This window comes from Gasterosteus aculeatus, chromosome 7, assembly GCF_964276395.1.
Source record: "Gasterosteus aculeatus chromosome 7, fGasAcu3.hap1.1, whole genome shotgun sequence".
Classification (NCBI taxonomy): Eukaryota; Metazoa; Chordata; class Actinopteri; order Perciformes; family Gasterosteidae; genus Gasterosteus; species Gasterosteus aculeatus.
In genome coordinates, this window is record NC_135694.1 from 14,701,490 (window position 1) to 14,717,192 (window position 15,703).

Sequence of the window (15,703 nt, forward strand, 5' to 3'; positions counted from 1 at the left end):
AAAGCCAACGCTAGTGGAAAACATGTCAAATAGATCAAGAGGGTAAGAAACTTTAATTGGCTTCCACGTGCATAACCAGTCCTGTTTTCAACAACAATGCACCTCCAACTGATGATCTACGCCCTCAGCTACTTACCTGACCAGATCAGAATCAGAGAAGTGAAACTGAATTCATGGCACACCCTGATAAAAATTACCCATTACCCTGATTGTTCCTGTATTTTTTTGGGCAGTATATATGAAATTAGCATTGCACGTTGTGTGAATTTTATATGATTGCTATGATATAATGCATATTTGTATGTGTTGTTAATACATGCATATTTATATGTTGCAAACATTATTGCTTTGTGCTCTCTGCGATGTGTTTGCATTGCATTTGGTCAGGTGGGGGTGTATAGAAGCGGCGAACACAATTAGCTTTACTTCAGCCGAGGCTTCCACGCGTTAAATCATTGATTCACTTATTTTTCTGCTAGCGGCTCTAGCGATTTTCCTTGTCCTAAAATGTTCTGCGATAAAGTAGGCCATGTAAAAAGAAAAGTACCAAATTTTTCTCACTGGAGTGCACTTTTGTATGTGGCAAACGTGATAACAGAATATGTAACAGCCTTTGTCATGAAAATGTTATCCTCCTCCACTTCCCTTCACTCCTCCTCATATCCAATCAGAAGTGGCAATATTCCTTTGATTAAAAACGTTACATGTGGCACTGGGGACTCATTCACTGCATGCATGCCCCAAACATATTCGTTTAGGCTGTGATATAACGCTACCCGTAAAATACAGAGTGGTAATGACTCAAAGGTCAGTTGCAGAAGTCCTGGTGGAGGTGCCATTTGTTTATTAACTCTGTCATTGATCACCTGCTCCGCATGACTTTGAAAAGTAATTACTGGGTAATGTATGAGATTTTTCTCCTCAAGGGATGACTTTATTACTAAAACATAACATCCTCCCTCCACCTTGAAAGAAATACACGGTAGTCGATACAGCGTGACTGTTGTTTAGATGGAGACAGGATGGGTAGTTTCCATTACAGGATCAATTTAGTAAGCGAGTGAAGGGTGTTGGTAAATGAGGTATAAAGGAAGCATTCTCCTCCCAAGCCCACGGAAAACATTCTCTCACAATACAGAGCACATCTACATCTCACGCTGTGCTTTTGTCAAGGGTCCAACCTGTTTATTCCTAAGAACAATAAAGATGCTTTTATATATGGCTGAGGGGAAGGGGACGGAGCAGCTCCTTCAACCCTTACGGAGAGGCAAAGAGAGAAATAAAGCACGTAGGAGAGGACAGGCAACGAGGAAAAGGTGAGAGTGAAAAGGGAAAATGGGATGGAGCAAGAGTGCGGGAGAACTATGATTACTATGCTCCATGCTGTTACACATGGCTCCTCTTCCCAATAGCCCGAAGCGACCAGGGCTCAGAATTGGGCCGCTAACCAAAAGGTGGATATCAGCATTTTTTGGAGCCTTCTTCCTCTTTCCCCCCTGACCAGACTTCACACACGCTGCTTCCATCAACTTAGTCCGTGTGTGCTGGTTTTTGAAGTGAGTGCAAAGTGTTTTCATGCAGTTCAAAAATCTTGCACTGTGTGATTTTCAGTTTATGGCAATATTTGTTAATAATAAGCACCCACAAAGTCAATTGAGGGAATTAACAGAAGGCCATCACAGTCCACCTCCAAACTGGTATGCAATGTATTAAAATGAACATAAAAATGTTAAAGATATTTTATTTAGAGTTCAGCCTGATTAAAATGCAATTATAATACATGGCAAAGAAGCATCCAAAAACCTCAAATATTTCAGATACATCCTTCATTTATGGCCTACCATGCAGGGTACTATTCATCTATGGCCAACCACAGAGCCGGGGTTCTAGGTTAACAGTAGGTTTATTGGATATGCTCACAGTGCAACATAAGGGGCCCAGCCGGCAAGGATTTTGTAACAGTACAACAGCAAATAAAGTGAGAGCCTACATTTTCTCCGCTGACGAGCCGGAGATGATCATAAACGCATATGAGGAGTTCAAGACCATACTGTATATTTGAATTTTCAAAGAGACCAAAAAGACCAAAAAATAGGATGGTGGGTGTGGGATTTGAGGCTTTGTATTTGAAATACCTTACCCCTAGGCTACTGGCCTTGCTGTGTTAAACATTCAAAACATCACAAAAATATGTAGGATCACCTCCATTTAGTCAAGGCAAAGAATGGGAGCTGATCACACAACTTCTGCTGCACAGAGAAGTGTTAACTTGTGAACTACACGCCTTTCTGATTGAGTAGAGGTCTGGCAAACATACTTTGCGAACTAAGAACAAGGTTACCAGCATTTAAACTTATAGGACAACATGGGGGGCTTCCTGATGAGAGCAGAGCTGTGGTCAAGTGACTGCAGAGACCTCTGCTTTTATCAAGTGGATCAGCTAATGTCATCATGTAGGACACGGACATAACTTTTCAAGAGTTTTTGAGTTTGCCAAGGCACTGAAATCTACTTGAATTTTCATGCGGTGACCGTCACGGCAACAAAGTTTCTCAAAAACTATTCATGATGAACTCTTAAGTCTTAAGGCTTATCTGCACAAATTTGAGGGCCGTCAGATTAAATGGCTAGGGGTAGCTCATCAAAGTGTAAAACTTTTTAATTTCCCTTAAACAATCGGTGATGCATTATTTTTTGTAAATCACGGCATGGGAATACTTTAAGACCTACGCTAGCATCATGAATTAGACATTTTGGCAAGAAATAGGACATTTCCTTGGAGCATTTTACATTTTCAAGAAAATCGACCAAAATGGATGCCAGGCCACGCCCAAAACATTTTGATAACTTTTGACCACACAGGTGTGAGGATCAATTTTCCTGAATTTGAAATTAATCTGGTTGAAACTCTCGAACGAGTCAGTTCATTTATAACTCGTACTATCAAAAATACGATGGAAATCGGAAAAAACAAGCAAAAATTCAGAGAATGACTGCAGCGCCCCCTAATGTTCAAATACTCTGAAGAAAATAGGGTATGTTCAAGGACTCAATGTGAACATATCCTAGAAATTTGGTAAGGACAGGTCACTTACTTTTGAAGTTATGAGTCTTTAACTATCAGCTCACACCCCTTACAAACTTTGATTTATTACTTCTAAACAATATCAGATATCAAAAATTGTTACTTAGCATTTAAAAGGCATTGACCCAATGTCAATGTCAATTTTATTTATACAGCACTTTTAAAGGCCAGTGGCCAGCCAAAGTGCTTTACAGGATAAAAACAATCAGCATCAATAAAACAATACAAGCAAACGTAAAACAAACAAACAAGCAAAAAATAAAATAAAAATAAATAAAAATAAACAGTAAAAGGCATACACATAAAAGATGGATGCAGGTGACTTAACTCAGCCAAAGGCCAATGTGAACAAGTGAGTCTTAAGGCGAGTTTTAAAAGTGGAAAGGCTCGTCGCAGACCGCACAGAAAACGGCAAAGCATTCCACAGTCTGGGAGCCGCTACTGCGAAGGCTCGATCTTCTTTTGTTTTAAGGAACGACCGAGGAACGTTCAGAACCAGCTGGTCAGCTGACCTCAGGGCTCTGGAGGTTTGATGCACATTAATAAGGCTGGATAAATATTCTGGGACCAGTCCATGCAGAGACATCAAAACAAATAAAAGACTCTTAAAATCAATTCTGAACCTAACCGGAAGCCAGTGGAGAGAGGAAAGCACTGGCGTTATGTGCCCGTGCTTCTTTGTCCCGGTTAGGAGACGGGCTGCTGCATTCTGCACAAGCTGTAGGCGGTTGAGTTCTGATTGGCAGATACCGACATACAGGGAGTTGCAATAGTCCAAGCGCGAAGATATAAAAACATGCATAACTTTTTCGAGGTCAGCCCTGTTTAGATAGGGTTTGACTTGGAAGAAGCTAGCCTTAACCACAGAGCTAACCTGCTTGTCTAATTTAAACGCCCCATCAATAATCACACCAAGGTTTCTGGCCTGGGAACCTATGTAAGGTGCTAGTGGGCCAAGGGACCTGGCAAGGACCAAGTCAGGGCGACCAAATGGCACAATCTCTGTTTTGTTTTCATTTAGTTTTAAGAAGTTTAGGTCCATCCATGTTTTAATGTTCTTCATACAGTTAAACACAGCATGAAGGGATCAGAAACGCCGGGATTTCTTCAGGGCATGGAGAAAAGTACAGAAAATTTAAAATGGCGGAAAATCTAGTTAGATGCATTTGCATACCATGATTGACTTTTTTGTTGAGCATAGCCAAGACCAAAAAGTGCACACAATTTCAAGTCAATCGGTGAAACTAGGCAAAAATCTGCCATTGAGATGTTGCTGGCGAAAATAATGATCTCAACTATTTCAGAATAAGTAGATAAAAACAAGCCCAAAGAGTATCTAATTGATATAGTTTTAATTAATAGTTTTCAGGATATATGTACTGTATGCACTTATGTATTATACGTATGTATGTGTAAATGACCACATAGAACTAGGAGTTTCATTATGTGTGTATGTGAATCTGAGTATGGGAGAATCAGTATATATTACTCATAATCAGAATTTTTATCAACTGAAGCAGTGAAACGTGGAACATCCAGAGGTCTGTTAAGCGACAAATGAAAAAACAAAACTTTACGGTGCGCGCAACATGTAGCAGCTTTCCAGATGTTCTCTGCATCGCAAGACTGTACAAACATGTACAGTATGAAAGACAGTGTGTGAGACAGCATGAGCGAGAGAGTCTGTGAGAGAGTATGTGAGACAGTGAGAGTCTAAATTATAGTTGTTGTACGGGCATTTTTTGGTTAATAGCTAGTTTGAATTTAAATCATTAACAGTAATAGAATTATTATTAATCACTAAGAAAATTCACAAAATATATTAATAACACCCTGAAAAGGGATTAGACTATAAATCAAGTCTTATAATTGATATTCACCCTACCCTGTTTCACCCAAAGGTCAAGCCAAGACGGCGCTGAAGACACTGATATAGGTTTGATTTCTCTGACAAACCTTGCCAAACCAGAGCGAAAATAACTACTAACTAAGATATCTGTCAGGGCTGCGCGTGGAAGGCAGGACTCAAATGCAGACTTCTCCGAAAAACAAAAGACTTTATTAGTCAAAAGGCCAAAAACCACAGGAAAAACTCACAGGCAAGAAACTACGGACATCCAAGACGAAAGGCAAGAACAAGCGTGGCGAAAGACAATGACGCGACCAGTGACAACAGACACACATGGTTTAAATACACTAGGGGAGGTGCAGGTGATTGGACACAGGTGGAAACTATTAAGACGATCACAGGGGGTGACATGACAAGGCAGGAAGTGAAGTTACCCGGGGACATGAGTGGCAGAAAACTACAAAATATAACATGAAGTGAACCACACCGTGACAGATATCTATCTTAATTGCCCTTTACCTCTAATGTTTTTAAAGGAATTATGAAATGTATCCTTTTTTTTTAGCGAGCTACGGCAAGTGGCCATTCTATGTGCACTACGAGCAATCTCAGCGCCTTCCGCAAAGGTTTTAGAGGAGTTTTTTTTTTTCAACCAATCTTCACTCTCGAATGTCATTTTACGTTCTACCCATTTTGGCTTCTGCTGATCATTTTGTAGGTTTAGTTGTATAAACGGGATCAGACGATTTGGAAGGGGCAGATATAACAAAGGCAGAGTTCGGCAAAAATCCAGCTGTAGTATATCAGCCGTGACCCCTGTCTGAGAGTAATCCTCACTCTATATATTTAGATCCTTTCAGGATTACTGTCCACACACTGGGCTATCACTTATATGGGGTTTTATAGGGTTGTTAGGGACTTTATTTCACGCAAATGTCAAAATTCGAAGCATTTTTCTGTGTGTTATATTCATTTATTTCCTGGCATGGGTATGCCATTTTTGGAGCTGAGCCCAAAAGAAGGCAACAACAGGTTGGCAAAGGAGTTGCTAAGAGGCCGTGTTTGTTCACCACGTGTGTTTCTCGCATAGTTAAATCTATACGTGTGGAGGATGAGGTGAAATGCTTAGTAAATGATACAACAAAAGAAAAGTCTTTCAGTTGAAGCAAGTAGCATTAAATTGTGGATGTTGCTAGCTGGAAGATAAAATGAAATGGTCATATCGCCATCCAGTTAACTTCCTGACCCTTACTGGTTCTTGGAGACAGAGTTCTACCTTTGTAAGGGATTACCAATATTCATCATTCACGAATGCAGTCTAAATAAACACTCCTAATGCCTAAAGGCTTGTATTGTTCTGCCTCATAAAGCCTCAGCGCTGCTGTGCTTTTCCTACGCACTGCTCCTTCACCCTGCTTATATTACAGGCTCACTCCCCAGAGAATTCCAATTTTCCTGTGAAAAACTTCTACTTCGTTGTTAATTACAGTAAGCCAATGTTTTCTCTACCCCTATAATTACAATTCAGAAAACAATTACATATCATTCAGTCAGCATGATTACCTCCTGTCACTCCAGCTTTCCGTGCCATAATTTAATATTTTGCTCAATGATCACTCACGGGATTCATAAAAACAAAAATAGGCTCCCACTTACAGTGCATTTCCTAGTCAACAGCCACTCTGCTTGTTCGTCTGATAAATGCTGGGTGGAGGGAGGCACTCCGGTTTGACAATGTGCCATTAGGCCATCCACAGACCTACTCTTGCAGACTATAGGTGATTAATGTCTTCTCCTTCTCCCCATTTAGTCCTTCAATAATGAACCTGAATTAACAAGCTCTTGCTTCTGGTGACGAGAGCTGCCAAGCCGCCAATCTCTGTGAGAACACAAACAGTGCCCCACTTAAAGTAGAGGTGGTGATGAACACATTTTCCGCCTTGATTGCATAACAACTAGGGTTGTCAATAGATTAAAAAGATAAACTAATTAATTTCACATTTTGAAATTCATTAATCTCCATTCATCACGATTCAAATTGTATTTTTCTTTTAAACAAAAACAAAAAACACATTTGATTATGTCAGAGGCAGAATTATTCCTGCTTTCTTTGTGCAGTTTGCTGCAACTCCAAATCCTTTGATGGCTGCGTTTGAAATGGCAACAATATCTCGATATTTAGCCAGGACTATCACTGTCTTTTAGGGACACAGTGGTGGTCCTTTGCAGACTGTGCAGGGTAGGTGTTGAAATGGAAGTAGGCTTGCAGCTACCAAGTCACGGGCACCATCAGTGCCTAAAGTGGTCCATTTGCCACTGGTCTCGGATCTATTTGACACGTCCAGGAAATCATCTGCACAGTTCTTGTTTTGTGCTGTATGTCGCACCTCTGTTTTATTTTACTTTCAAAGTGAAAATCTCTATCCATCTTCAACTAGGACTACGCAGTCGGGCAACAGGGAGTTCTCCTCACCCGAGAAGAAAACACCATGGCTGGAAGTGAAGTTAACCCAGGGATACGAGAGGCAGGAAACTAGAAAATAAAACAGGAAACAAACTCACACCGTGACATACAATGAAGACGTCCAGTAGAAATAGTAACTTAAACACAGCACACAGCCTCGTCAGTGTACACAGATTGGTATTTGGAGGTCAATATCTTGCATAATGCAGGAGGAAATTTACATTTAATTCACAAAATAGCCTTCTACTGTGAGAAGTAAGGGAACGGGGTTTCACGTGCTGTGACATTTATGGTTTATACCTCCATCATTTTTCAATTTTGGCAGCACCTTGATGCTGCTGTCAGGATGTTTGGGAGTGCAGTGTGTGTTGAATGTCATGTTATGCATAAAATTTGGTAAACAGGAGTAGGTTGGATATTAAAGTTCCACTGCTCAAAGGAGTACCCGGTAAGATAAACAAGCATGATTGCTGTTACCCTGCAGCATGCTACTCCATACTCTAGGAAGTTGCTGCCTTAGTGTTGCATTAAACATTTAAAAAATGTGACAGCAACTTGAGCTCTATTTAGCAGCAAAGATTTGCTTCTAAATCGATGAATCGATGTAATGCTACATGCTGTTTTCAGGAACAGAATAAGTTATTAGATAGATCATTTAGCTTCTTTGATTAAACTATTTGTTTTGCTTGGATTACTTAAAAAAACAGTTTATGTCAAGTAGTCTATTTAAATTGTAAATGAGCTGTTTCTTTTCTAGTCTAGGACTCATTAATATAGATACTTGTAGAGCTGGAGATCAAACCTCTGATTGAAAGACAACCCTGCTCTCTAAAGATGTCCTTTTAATTCATTATTTAATGGTTAATTAATCAATAGCCCATCACAATTTCCCCAAATTTAAGCCTGTATATTAAAATTGCTTTCTCTTCATCAGACCAACTGTCTCAAACAACAATATATACATCCCACAGCCACAGAAAACACAGGAAAGCTGCAAATCTTTTAATTTTAAGAAGCTGGACTCCCAAGATTTTGGTTAATTTACTAATTGTTTTACCCCAATACAGCCAAAAATGGCATTCTGTTACAATTTGATGTTCAAGCAAAGAGGGTCGCTACATTTAGCTATTTTTCATGTTATTGATGCACCCCCATGTCTAGTCCAAATAAATGGTTTCTTTCACACACTGTGCAAAACAGATTAGAAAAAGTACTTAATTACATTACATTGGCTTTATTAAACCCAGTATCCAGAAATTAAGTGCACATTGGACAATGTATTACCTCATAACAACGTAGGAAAGAAGCCCTGGCCCACTAAGGGTGTTTTGAAGCCTGCATTCAGACCTGAACTGCAGCAAAGATGGCGCCGATGATGGCTGCCACGGTGCTTCGGTGCGCTTCGTTTTTTGTTGTTTTTGTTGTTAATTATGTTTCCTGCTGCCATTCCCGGAGCTCTTTCACCAGAGATGAGCTCTTGAACATCCGTGGAACAACTCCAGCGGAGTTACTTCCAACTTTCCTGCTATCTTCCGTGGAATTACTGGACATTATAGTCAAAGGTGCGCTCACCTTTCGTCACGTGGTGAGACGCCATAGGAGAGGAAAACGGGCTGGCTCACTGGTGAGACTCTGCAAGCGTGGTTCTCGCACTCCGCTGCCAGGCATCTTTCTCTCCAACGTGCGCTCACTGTGCAACAAACTGGACGAAATTCAGCTGCTGGTGAGGAGAGACAGAGACTTTTCTACATCCTCCGTTTTGTGGTTCACGGAGACCTGGCTCTGCGGATCAATACCGGACTCCGCGCTCCAGCTGGCGGGCATCCAGCTGCTCAGAGCGGACCGCGAAACGGAGCTCTCCGGCAAGACGAAGGGTGGAGGAATCTGCTTTTACTTCAACAACAGCTGGTGCAACGACGTAACGGTGATCCTAAAACACTGTTTTCCTGATCTGGAAACTTTCTTCATCAACTGCAAACCTTTTTATTCCCCCCGTGAGTTCGCTTCATTCATCCTGGTCGGTGTTTACATGCCGCCAGGGGGCAACGTGCACGAGGCACAGCGGACACTCGCCGACCAGATACGGTGTATGGAGTGGACCAACCCGGACTCCTTACTTATTGTCCTCGGGGACTTTAACAAAGGAAATCTCACACACGAACTTCCTAAGTACAGACAGTTTATTAAATGCCCCACCAGAGAGGAGAACACGCTGGATCACTGTTACACCACAGTAAGCAGGGCTTATCATGGCGTCCCTCGTGCTGCACCGGGACACTCTGACCATGTCATGGTCCATCTGATTCCTGCATACAGGCAGAAACTAAAGCTCTGCAAACCTGTGGTGAGGGAATTCAAGAACTGGACCAGTGAGGCGCTGGAGGATCTTCGGGCGTGCTTTGACTGCACAGACTGGGATGGTTTTAGGACTGCTACTGACAGTCTGGATGAGTTCACAGAGGCTGTAACTTCCTACATCGGTTCTGTGAGGACAGTTGTGTACCATCATGCACCAGGGTGAGTTACAACAACGACAAACCCTGGTTCACAGCGGTACTCAGAACACTACGCCTGCAGAAGGATCAGGCCTTTAGGAGTGGGGACAAAGACTTGTACACAGAGTCAAAATACAAGTTTAGCAAGGCGGTGAAAGATCCTAAACTCCAACAACAGTTCTCAGCAAGCGACTCTGCTTCAGTTTGGAGAGGCCTCAAACACCTCACTAACTACAAGCCAAAAAAAACCCACTCCATGAATGACCTCCGCCTGGCAGACGAGCTGAATGAGTTCTACTGCAGATTTGAAAGACAATGTCCTGATCCCATCCCCCACAGCTCCACCAACCTGCCCCATTCCCCTTCCCCTCCCTCCCCCAGCCCATCAGGGGCTCACGCCTCTTCATCTATATCACCTTCCCCTCCCCCACCAGCAACGACCCTCTCTATTCTGGAGAGAGACGTTAACCGAATCTTTAAAAGACAAAATCCCCGTAAGGCAGCCGGCCCGGACTCAGTTTCCCCTTCTTCAACATCTTCAACACCTCCCTGGAGACATGCCACGTACCAGCCTGCTTCAAGGCATCCACCATCATCCCTGTTCCCAAGAAGCCCAGGATAACAGGGTCAATGACTACAAGCCCGTCGCCCTGACCTCTGTAGCCATGAAGTCTTTTGAACGGCTAGTCCTGACCCACCTGAAGTCCCTCACGACCCCCTCCTGGACCCCCTGCAGTTCGCCTATAGAGCCAACAGGTCTGTGGACGATGCTGTCAACATGGCCCTCCACTAAATCCTCGAGCATCTGGACTCCCCAGGAACCTACGCCAGGATTCTGTTTGTGGACTTCAGCTCTGCCTTCAACACCATCATCCTGTCTCTGCTGCAGGACAAACTCTCCCAGCTGCACGTGCCTGACTCCACCTGCAAGTGGATCACAGACTTCCTGTCTGATAGGAAGCAGCATGTGAAGCTGGGAAAACATGTCTCAGCCTCTCGGACCATCAGCACCGGTTCCCCCCAAGGCTGCGTTCTTTCCCCTCTGCTCTTCTCCCTGTACACCAACAGCTGCACCTCCAGTCACCAGTCCGTCAAGCTCCTGAAGTTCGCGGATGACACCACCCTCATTGGACTGATCTCTGGTGGCGATGAGTCCGCCTACAGGTAGGAGTCTGACCATCTGGTGTCCTGGTGCAGTCAGAACAACCTGGAGCTTAACGCTCTAAAGACAGTGGAGATGGTTGTGGATTTCCGGAGGAACAGAGCCCCACCCTCCCCCATCGCCCTGTGTGACTCCCCCGTCACTATCGTGGATTCCTTCCGTTTCCTGGGCTCCATCATCACCCAGGACCTCAAGTGGGAGCTGAACATCAGCTCCATGACCAAGAAGGCTCAGCAGAGGTTGTTCTTCCTGAGGCAGCTGAGGAAATTCAACCTGCCAAAGACGATGATGGTCCACTTCTACACGGCCATCATCGAGTCCATCCTCTGCTCCTCCATCACCGTCTGGTACGCTGCAGCCACAGCCAAGGACAAGGGCAGGCTGCAGCGCGTCATCCGCTCTGCAGAGAGGGTGATCGGCTGCAATCTGCCGTCCCTGCAGGACTTGTTCGCTTCCAGGTCTCTGAAGCAAGCTAAAAAGATCGTCCCTTCCATCTGACAGGAGGCTGAGGTCCAACAGGACTAAGACCTCCCGCCACACAAACAGTTTCTTCCCGTCGGCAGTCGGGCTCATCAACAGAGCCCGATCACCCACTCTCTGACTCTGACATTCCACCGGTCACTCCCCTTCATACTGCACATGTCACTTTAACTGTCATTTCTCACTCGTCACTTTGTCGTCACTTGTCACTTTGTCACTTGTTCAATAGTGCACTTTATTTTTTAATATTTTTTAACTTTTTAAATATTTTTAGTTTTTAACTTTAACTTTATTCTTATTTTATACTAACCCATAGCCTTATTCTACTAACCCATTGCATTAGCATTTCATTTCATTTTATTACTTTGTTACACGGTCCACTGTCACGCACCAACTGCCAAGACAAATTCTTTGTATGTTTGACATATTTTGGCAATACATTTTTCCTGATTCCTAATTCACAGAAACAAACATTGCATCCCCTATGAATATGCAAATTCCCTAACACACAGTTCCACACTGTTGACGTAAGCCTCAAGTGTTTAACAAGAGGATTCCGGTGAATATATTCCAGTCAAGGATACCAGTACCTCAACTTTGACTGCACTGCTTGTCCTATTTCATGTTCTAGGGCTCCTCAGTCAGCTGTAACTGGCACTGTATCTGTGTTGAGTATTGCTGGGCTTTGGAGGATAGTGCGAAAAGGAGAACATTTTCCCACTCTGGCCAATCTTCCTAAAGCATTGGCCGAAGCCCTTTGCTGTACACCCTTCAGAGGAGCCTTCCAGATAGCGTAAACCCTTGCTGAAAGCCTATTATTAATGGAAAGGTCAAAGCAGGGGTGGTGGTTAGATAGCAGCAAGGAGATACTGTCAATTATCTACCCTTCACTGTCCGAGCTAGAGGGAAGTCAAGAAGAAAGGAGTGCACTTATTGGGGAATTATAGCTCAACATACCTTTTAACAGTGTATAACGTGTGGCCTTCAAGGAGGATGAACTTCTATTCCTGCTGGGTTGTCTAAAACACTCTTCAGCTACCTTACATTGTGGTGGATGTGCAGGTATCTACTCTGAACTGGCGAATGGATAGCAGCTACATCACAAATGCTGCACATTTCTTAAATCAACAACTAAGACATTTTTTGTTTTCAAGAGCATCAGATGCTGTGCTTGAAGCTAGTTCTGAGGCTAATAATTGTTTTTTAGGTCTGAATATTAAACTGTTTTCCTAGCATGTGTAAGAATTAATTGAACGTCTTGGTCTGTCTCTTCAGTACACACATTATTTGCTCCAACAATTACTAAATGAGAACTAGATATCATCAGTCAGTCAGACTAACAATCAAAAAAGTGCCCCACAGTTAAGAAGAAGCCATAACTGTAATGATTGCTGTGTAGTTAATTTGCTCTACTCAAGTATCTTATGTATGTAGCCTACTGTGGGTGAGGGTGACTGTGTGTGAGTGGGGAGCATGGTTGTCCTCCAATCAGAGTGTTGGCGGTTCGATCCCAGACCTGGCTAACCCGCATGTGAATGTTAGTTACTGATGGCCAGGTAGCACTGTGTATGGTAGGTCCTGTGTATAAATGGGTGTGAATGGGTGAATGATGTCATGTAGTGTTAAAGCGTTTTGAGTGGTCGGAAGACTAGAAAAGCGCTATACAAGTAGAGTCCATTTGCTGGAATGATTTAATGATTGTTTTGCCAGGAAGGCTTTTTGACATTGACAGGAAATGAGAGCATGAGCTAATTGCTGTTTTGGAAAACACTGCAGCCATGGAAACTAGAAAGTATAATTGCTCAAAAACAATATGCCGTGTCACGAACGGCGCTCGATATTATTGTCTCTTTACTTTTAATAGGTTTCTGAGGAAAACTGTAGAAACCTACTACCCTTAAGAAGGCTTGCGGCATTGAACATTGATGAGGGCCGGACAGGCCTCCAGAGTAGAATGCGTGCAACAGGGCTCTGTGGTGATGTCAGCAACGTTCTTGAAACATAGATCCTTGTTTACCATACTTGTGGGTGTGACTCTTTTTCAATGTCATCAGCATTCATATTTAGATAATCGGGTTTAAATTGTTTACTAGATTAGTCAGACAAAAGTCTTTGCTTAATTCCTTCTTCATTTTCCGGATGCATTTCCCTTTAATGATGCAAGATTTAAGATTGGGAGCAATTGGATTGCCTATTCTCGACTCTCAATGAGAGGCTCGCAGCTAATAGAGCAGCCAGTGCTCACAGTTCTACTGTAGGACAGCCGTAACAGTTGTATTTGAGTGTTGTAGAGCACTGTCGTGAGCTAACCAGTGGGGTAGTTAACATGCACTTAAAGTACGTGGCCAGCCAGGCTATGTCAAGAAAATAATCTAAACATTGAGGGAGAGAGAGAAAGAGAGGCTTAGTTCTCTGCTTAGGTAGACATTAATATTACTATTTAATTTAGAATTTTCCAAATTGATCAAAATGATCAGGATCATAATTTTGGTCATATCGTGCAGCCTTATGGAGAGGAAACATCTTTGCAAAACTACCTCCATCATCTCTGGATATGACCTAAACCAACCGCACCAACCGCCAAGTTAAATTCCTTGTATATTAACATATTTTGGTAATAAATGTTCCTGATTTCTGATTCCTAAACACTTTAATGACATTAAAAAATAATATGTTCTCTTTGTAAACATTCAGCTGCCAGCGGACATTTATCTTTCCTGATGGCCTCACTCATTTCAGGCATTCCAGACATCCTCCACATTTCATATACTCCCATCTATTTTAACCATTCTGACAAGGTTAATGGTCAATGGTCTGTGTCTAAGGAATCCCGTAGGGAAGGTTTTTTTCACTGGAGGAGGTTTTTTTTGCCATCGTGCAGGCAGGTCCCCTGCTTTGATCTCAGTAGTTCAGTAAACTGGTTGCTGAAGGCATCACAACGGGGCTGGAAGCTTTCTGTGCGATACAGAGCTGTTTGTGTCAAGGTATTTGAGTCATGGTACATGATGGGAGCAACTTTTTTCCTAAAACTTGCGGTGATTCAGCAGCGGATTCACAAATGCCTTCTTTAACAAAAATCCATTTAGCATGTGGATATGCATGAAGTATGAAGGGTTCTGTCCATAAGTTTGTGGAAGTGGATTATTGTTCTACCTTGTATGCAAGAAACTGCTCTCAACTGTGTCTTTCTGTCATTGGTAAATTGATATGAATAGTTTCCCTTTTTGGTAGTGCATGAATCGTGTTAGAGATGCAGATTACCTCTCTCCAACATCTCTGCATTTCTGCATCAATAAATTATTCATGACATTCTAACATATGGTTATCAATTGGATACAATCCATTGTTCTAAAAATTATGTTGCATGTTATTTTACTGCAGCGTTGTGGTGGTTTGAAGATGATTAGGAGAAGCTTGCGGCATTCCAATTTTTCCCTTCTCATCAAGACTTCTTTTGTGTTGCTTTCACTATGGTTGAGGTTTTTTCTATTTACTATGGTTTATTTCCTTTATTTATCACAATCCGGCCTGTGCCAGGTCACCACTCGACAGATAAGCACCATTGGGTTGCTAATGACAATTTAGCACAACTGAATTTTTGGCACACTGTGCCAACAGACTCCCTCTGTCCTTCTCATGCTGTGAATTGCTTCTCGATTGAGCAAGAATGACCTTAGTAGAGGGAAAACAGAAGCATCACTCCGAGAAGCATCATCATATATATATATATATATGTATATATATATATATATATATATATATATATATATTAGTATTAGTAGAAGTATATAGCCTGGTATTGAAGTATATAATGTAGTCTTACAGTAGTAAGTGTCATTTGACATGGCTTTGATGCTTAATACTGTGAGCAGACATATAGTGTATGTTGAGCTGTTTTGTTGTCCTGAAATGCTGATGGCTAATAATGCATGTGATGTTTTTTCATGTTGCAATGTAAAACTGTAAAAGAATGCTGCTCTTTTTTTGTCTTAACCGGGTGTTGTGCTGTGCACTTGCTTATAGCAATTAGGCTACACTCATGATTATTACAAAATTTGTACAATTCAATATCAATCCATTTTTGGTCAGTTTACCTTGTTTTTTTACAAAGGACACGGCTGTGTTAGCAGGCCTGTTTAGCAGTGTCCCAACTGCACCATAAATCTCA

General features: G+C 42.2%; 1 protein-coding gene across 3 annotated transcripts in view; it reads left to right on the forward strand.

Annotated features, from left to right (window-relative positions):
• The window catches only part of ntm (neurotrimin), a 310,919-nt gene that overhangs the window by 20,392 nt on the left and 274,824 nt on the right, over positions 1–15,703 (forward strand). The gene's annotated exons all lie outside the window — the stretch shown is intronic.